This window comes from Petaurus breviceps, unplaced genomic scaffold (genome assembly GCF_028583685.1).
Source record: "Petaurus breviceps papuanus isolate PSGF00001 unplaced genomic scaffold, PetGlider_PUasm1.0 186, whole genome shotgun sequence".
NCBI classification, from domain to species: Eukaryota; Metazoa; Chordata; class Mammalia; order Diprotodontia; family Petauridae; genus Petaurus; species Petaurus breviceps.
In genome coordinates, this window is record NW_027185798.1 from 50,771,489 (window position 1) to 50,779,327 (window position 7,839).

Sequence of the window (7,839 nt, forward strand, 5' to 3'; positions counted from 1 at the left end):
CTATCTATCTATCTATCTATCTATCTATCTATCTATCTATCTATCTAATCTATCTATTTAACTATCTATTTATCTATCTATGTAAGGGGATGTAATATGTAAGAGAGAACTACAGGCAATTCATGATTCTTGAATGATATTGTCAGACCAGTATTTTAAAAATAAAAATTTTCATACTATGGAGCAAAGATCAGAGAGGGAAGAGATGTTATGAGAGAATATTTAGGAAGATATTGAAATAGCATAGGCAAGAAATGATGAGTCCTTAGAATAGTAGCTTTATGAGTGGACAGAAGGGAGAACAACAGGGCAAGTGTGAGATAATAGAAAGTAGAACCAAATTTGGTAAGTGATTAGAGATGGGGGTATGAAGGAAAAAAAAACTGAGCATGATTCAGGTTTGTATACTCTACAAATCTGTTATCAGCAGTAGTTGAATTTGTGGACAATCTAAAAATTCATATATATTTTTTTACCATCTACTGAACCGCTACCATCACTTTAGAAGTGAAAGTACACAGGACTAAGGGTTCTTTACTATTTCCCTTCTTTTCTTTTCCCTCAAAGATTTATATGACAAACAAATCCAAGTGGCCACTCTATTGGTGGTGAGATTTTTCATTTATAGTAAGGCTAATCTTCAGAAAACAGATATAAGAAAGTTGAGACCGCTATAACTCATTAAATAGGTGAAAAACTGGTCATCTCTCCCTCTCTCTCCTGAGTTGATGATGGTAGGATGATGTAAAAAAAAAAGCTGTACAGAGGAGAAAGAAAGATGCTCTGGGAGAAGAGGGAAAGGAGAGAAAGAATGGAGAAAATAATCTCTTATAAGAGATTTGCAAGGAAGAGTTTTTACAGTTGAGGGGAAAATGTTGGGGGGGAGTAAGTTTGGCTACATGAACTAAGTAGTTAGTCTTTATATTTTAGTGGGAGAAGTACATTCTACACAGTAATGGACAATAAATTTTTAAAAATCTTCAATACATTTATTTTTTAAAATGAAAGTCCAGTTTTAGATAAGTAATTTGAGAATAGTAAGTTTCAGATTATCTTAAAACAAGCTAAATAGACCATGACTTACCCTACTAGGAGAGTGGGCTAGATGGCATAATTAAAATTCATAGAGAGGAATTCTGTGGGCAGAGCCAAGATGGCAAGTAGAGAAAGTGCTCAGCTGAGTTCTAGCAACATTCCCCTCCAAAAACTTAAAAATAATGCTGTAAATCAAATTCTGTTACAGCAAAAGGTCAGAGTGAGAAATTTTTCCAGCTGAACAAAACTTACGAGGTCGGGCATCTATGACCTGGGGGAGGAGGCTGGCCTGGAGCCCACATGGATGAAATGACAGTGATGGGACTAGGTGGTGGTGACAGAAGCAGCAGCAGTTTCAGGAGTTCCCAAGCCAGAGATGGTGAGCGGTCTTGGCAAGTGATCAGAAAGAGATTGCAGGGTCTTCCTTTGCTAGCACTGACTGCAGGACCAGATGCTGTTTATCAACTTTATTGCCAATATCCACTTCTGGATTCAAAGGCAGAGAGGAACACTTTTGTTCAAGAGGGAGTAGAAATCCTCAGGGGTGGTATCACTTCCAGCCCCAAGAGAATTGGCACCCTGAGGAATAGTATTGTTTGTGGTTCCAAGGAAGGAGGGGTCCTGAAGAGCAGTATTCCTTAAAATGACAAAGGTCCATGGGTCCCTCCTAGGTTAGGGTTAGAATTACAGACCAGGAAAGCAGTGACCACACATCTCCCCAGAGCATACCATCTTAAAAACACTGAAAAATTCTATACTTTTTAAAACTGGCTCTGAAAATAGCAGTGTGAAAAATTCTGAAGCTTGAGACAGTGCTGCCCCTCCCCCCCCCGAAAAAATAGAACTCAACATTAAAATTAAGTTTCAAAAACACCTGGTAGTGTAACCTTGAGCAAGTTACTTAACCCCAATTGCTTAGGGGCGGCCAGGTGGCTCAGCAAGTAAGAACACCAGCCCCAGTGTTGGGATGGCCTGGGAATCGAATCCGGGCTCAGATACTTAGCACCACACCCAGAAATAACTGGCTGTGTAACCTTGAGCAAGTTACTTAATCCTAAATGCTTAAAAAAAAATTTAAGTTTCAAATAAAGAAATAGGGTGGGAAAATGAGCAAATAACACCAAAAAAAAAAAAACAAAAGAACTTGAACATAAAAAGCTACTGTGGTGACAGGGAAGGCCAACATACAAACTCAGAAGATGACCATAAAGTCAAAATAGCTATAAGCCTCAAAGGGGAAAATAATTGAATTGGACACAAGCACAAGAAGAATTTCTGGAAGGCTAAAAAATTCATTTCAAAATCAGATAAAAGGGGCAAAATTAAAATTAGGTATAAAATGAAAACAAAGGAAGAAAATTAAGGAAAGAAATTAACAGATTGGTAAAAGAGGAACACAAAACACTGAAGAAAATAACACCTTAAAAAACTAAATTGGCTAAATGGATAAAAGAAGTACAAAAGCTCCCTGAAGAAAATAATTCCTTAAAAATAACACTAGGGTAAGGGACAAAGTCAAAAGAATGAAAGAAAAAGAAGAAAATATGAAATATCTCATTGGATAAACAACTGACCTAAAAAAGAGATTAAGGAGAGATAATTTAAGAATTATTAAATTTAAATTAAAGCCATAATCAAAGAGCCAGAAATTATGAAGAAAAACTACCCTGATATCCTAGAAAGATAGGGTAAAATAGAAATAGAAAGAATCCATTAATCACCAGCTGAAAGAGATCCAAAATGGAAATTCCCAGGAACATTATAGCCAAATTCTAGAGCTCACAGTTCAAAGAAAAAATAATTCAAGCAGCCAGAAAGAAACTATTCCAATACCATGGAGCCACAATCAGGCTAGCACATGATTTAGCAGTTACTACATTACAGGAGTAGCATACTTGAAATGTGGTATTACAGAATGGGGTGGGGGGAACAAAACTGGGATGACAACCAAGATTAACCTACCCAACAAAAAAAAAGGAGTATAATTCTTCAAGAGAAAAAATGGATACTCAGTGAAATAGAGGACTTTTAACTAATCCTAATGGAAAAAAACAGGGTTAAATAGAAAATCTAACTTTAAAATACAAGATCTGAGACAAACATAAAAAGTTAATCATGAAATAGAAATCATGAGGGACTCAATAAGATTAAACTAGTTTCATTTCTTTATGGGAAAATGATATATACAGCTTCTAAGATCTTTCTCAATATTAGGACAATTAGAAGTAGTATTCATAGAAAGAGGGTATGGGAGTGAGTTGATTATGTTGGGATGATGTAAAAAAAAAGTCGATAGAGGAGAAAGAGATACTCTGGGAGAAGAGGGGAAAGGAGAGAAAGAATGGAGAAAATGATCTCATAAAAGAGATGTGCAAGGTAGAGTTTTTACAGTTGAGGGGAAATGTTGGCTGGGGAGGGGGAGGGTAAGGCTTGAACCACACTCACATCTTAATTGGTTTAAAGAGGGAAAATATAAATACATATTAGTTGACAATAGAGACCTATCTTACTGTAAGCACAAAACGAGATTTTTGTTGTTTTTTTTTTTGGATTTCAGTTTTCCAAGCTCAGGCTAAACTGTAAACATCTGAAGGATTAATCTCCTTTAAACCCTAATGATTTACAGCTGTTCTGAGTCACATAGGTTTCCTGCCTTCTGGTTTTGAGCCAATCAGGGACCGAGTCTTTGTTATATACTCTGGGAGGTTGGAATTTTGCTTTGAGGGCTTGCTCATGAAAAGTTTTGATTCCCTGGACTGGAATCTGGGTAAGCCATTTGTTAAGTTCCCCCCATCACCCACATCCCCTCAGATGTTGGTGCTCTTCTGGTCTGGTGTTGTATGAAGGTGGTTGTATTTTTCTGTTTAGAAAGTTAGACCCTATCTATTGAATTCTGTCTTGGATACTCCCTTCATTCTGCTTCTCTGTAATTAAAGTAAGATTGTTGACCCCTTCAAAGTTATCTTTCCTTTAGAAAAGCATATCAAAGAACCCGTGCTACCAGCCCACCCTGTGTGTCAGTGTGGTTGCTCTTAGACTTAGCCTAACAATAAATGGGAGGGGAAAGGGGTACCAGAAGTGGGGGTAGTGATAAAAGGGAAAGCAGAGGCAGCTAGGAGGCACAGTGGTCCTGATATTAGGAAGACATCTTCCTGAGTTCAAATCTGGCCCTAGCTATTAACTGTGTCACTCTGGGTTACATCCCCAAGGCTATGAAATTGTGCTTATCCTTTAGGCCAACTATACCACCATCAGGCATGTATCCCAAAGAGAGCAAAGAAATGGGAAATGGACCTATTTGTACAAAAATATTAATAGTAATTCCTATTTTTTTGTTTTTTTGTTTTTGCCTTTTGGAGGGCAATTGGGGTTAAGTAACTTGCCCAAGGTTACATGGCTAGTTTTTTTTGTGTGGGTGTTAAGTGTCTGAGGCCATAACCGAACTCGGGTCCTCCTGATTCTGGGCCGGCGCGGGTGCTTTATTCACTGCGCTACCTAATAGTAATTTTTTTGTGATATCAAAGAATTAGAAATCGAGGAGATGTCCATCATTTGAGTAATGGACAAACAAGTTGTTGTATAAGATTGTGAGGAAATACTATTGTAGTATAAGAAAAAATGAGAAGTATGGTTTCATTTAAATAAAACTGGAAATTCTTATATGAACTCATGAAACCTGATGTGTGAAGAATCAGGAAAACAGGATATGCAATAACAGGAATATTGTAAGGATGATCATCTGTGAAATTTTAGCTACTCTGATCAAGTCAATAATCGAAGACAATTCCAAATGGCGAAAAATTTTCACTACCTCCAGAGAGAGACCTGATAAACACTGAAGGCTGATTGAAAGATACTTTAAAAAAATTTTATTGCTATTTCTTTTACAAAAACAAAACATACTTTATTATAACAAAGCTATCAGCAATAATATATAATGGCAAGTGCATTTCTCCTAGGCCCTCATGCAGAAAAATACACACAAGTTTATAGTATCTATATTGCACATGAGAATTTCTTTTAATCTACCAGATTCAAATCTCCTAATTCCCTTTGGGCATAGTTCCAGGTTGCTCTCCAGAATGGTTGAATCAGTTCACAATTCCACCAACAATGCATTAGTGTTCCAATTTTTCCACATCCTTTCTAGCATTTATCATTTTCCAGTTTTGTCATTTTAGCCAATCTGACTGGTGAGATGTGGTACCTCAGAGTTGTTTTGATTTGAATTTCTCTAATCAGTAGTGATTTAGAGCATTTTTTCATATGCTTATAGATATCTTTAATTTCTTCCTCTGAAAACTGCCCATTCATATCTTTTGACCATTTATCAATTGGGGAATGATTTGTATTCTTATAGATTTGACTCAATTCTCTATACATTTTAGAAATTAGGCCTCTATCAGAGACACTAGTTTTATAAATTCTTTCCCAATTTTCCATTTCCCTCTTAATCTTGGTTACATTGGCTTTATTTGTACAGAAACTTTTCAATTTAATGTAATCAAAATTATCCATTTTGCATTTTATAATGCTCTCTAAACCTTATTGCTTTTAAAAAACGTCTTTTCTTTTGCAACATGAATAATGTGGAAATATTTTTTGCATGTCTTCACATATATAATTGATATCAAATTACTTGCCTTTTCGAGGCAGATGGAAAGACAAGAGGGAGGGAGATTATGGGCAAGTCTAAATTAAAAGAAAGAATTAATATTTTTATATAAAATTTGGAAAAATTTTACAAAGTTAAGAAAAATATCTAAAAACTTCTTTAAAAAGGAAAATCGATTCATAAATAATTGTAAATAATCTAGTTTTCAATATCCTTCTCTGTCTCATTCCCAATCAGATCTTTTATTGGAGTCATACTCAAGTGAAAAAATTGATTTAGACTTCTCTCTCTTTCCATCCACACTTTCTGGCTAAAGTGCTAATTAAAAGTGGAAATACTGCCTAAAGTATTATGGAAGAGAAGCAGCCAAAGCCTTGGCTAATCACAAGAATGGCAAGACAGCATGTGAATAATAGAGAGTTGACAGTATATAAATTAGTAATAAAGTGGAAGGGTTTAAAAATATAGAATGCAGACATTTTGAACATTTTCAGGATGAGGGAAATGGAGCTTGACTGAAAAGTTTTATTTCACACAGGGAAGGCCTAGTTCCATGTTACAATTGTTGCAACTGAAGGAAGAAAAATATGACTCAGTTGTCAGACTAAGCCTACTTGGTGACTGCATCACTCTCTATATAGCAAGTGTAGTTCTGAGAATCAAGGCAAGGATGTCTATAATATGCCACTGTTTTTTTGGTAAAAATCCATGGCAGTCCCTTAAAATCTCTCTGTCTCAGCATCTACATGCAGCAGCAATGAAACTTCTAAAACTGAAGTAAGCATGAATTACATCATATGATGCTTATGTGAAGGGGCAAGCATCATGATACAGATTTGCTTTTTTCTTCAGTAACCCCAAGGTGTCATCAGGGAGGGGAGAGATGGTCAGCATATAGTCAGAAAGGGATGTCTATCTTTGTCAGAACTGGGCAATAGGAGCTGGGAGTGGAGGAGGGAAAAGGCACATTGGAACCTTCTCTTGCTGTGCCCTTGGTGCCCATTGGTATTTGCACAGAAGGTAGGCTTGGGCACAAGAATAGAAGACCCCAAATTCCTTACTCTGAATCATCTTGTTAGGTCTTGGGCAGGAGAATTCCCCCTGAAAAGTTTTCCTTGAGAGGAAAAATACCCTGGTTTTAGAAACTCGATGTAAATTAGTTTGTCTGAGGATTTCCCCCTTTCAGTTCTCATCTTCAGACTTCCTCTTTTACCTTTGTCAAATGATGGATGCATATGTAGCAAAGTTATTTTATATGTGTATGTCTCTCTGTCACCAAAAAAGAATTCTCTTCTATGGATCTTAAGCAATTCTCTTTAGATATTTCAAGACATGACTCAGTTACCTATTCATTTGACAGATTTCTTGTAATGTCTCATCCGTTGTAGAAGTAGGCTTATGTGATGCAAGGAATGATCACATGTTGCATTTAGTATCCATCACTGCAAAAAACCTCTTGCATGTGATCTGCCTCCATGTTTGACATTCTGTGATAGGAATACCGGATGTCAACTAATCAATGGCCACACAGGTTCCCAGAACACAAATTTAAACATAAGAAGCTACTTATTTATTTTTCTCCACAAGCAGCCAATATAATTAAAACATACACATACAAACTGGTAAGGGACTTAATGCGATGCTATGTCTGGTAGGATAGCCTTGTGTGTTACATCAAGTGGAGAGGTAGTAGAGACAATCTGATTTGTCACTTTGCAAAATTTGCCTACCATCCTATTAGATTTGATGGTGTAAAAATAAGAGCATTTAATAAGTATGTTTAGAAATGCTTCAGTAGCAGGTTTAAAATGCTGTTTCTACATACACAAACTGTATACAGATAATACCTCTGAATTTATAAAAAGATACGTGTTTTACATATACACATGCATTTACATATACATACATATATATGTGTATGTGCGCGTGTGATTCATTTTTAAGCAAGCTACAACTGCTGTATTAAATAGCTCATGTTCTTAACCATTGAGATCTATAATTAAAAAAAGGCTAAAGAATGTAAATATTTAGAAAAATGTACCTTTTAACCTTCCCTTCTCTCAGGAGACGATCTAAACTCTATCCAAATCATTAAATTAATCCTTAGTGGCCTCTAAAGAACCATATTTTCATTTCTTCAGTATGCAAATGCTACTATTAATATGTAGAAATATACAGTGAAAAAATCA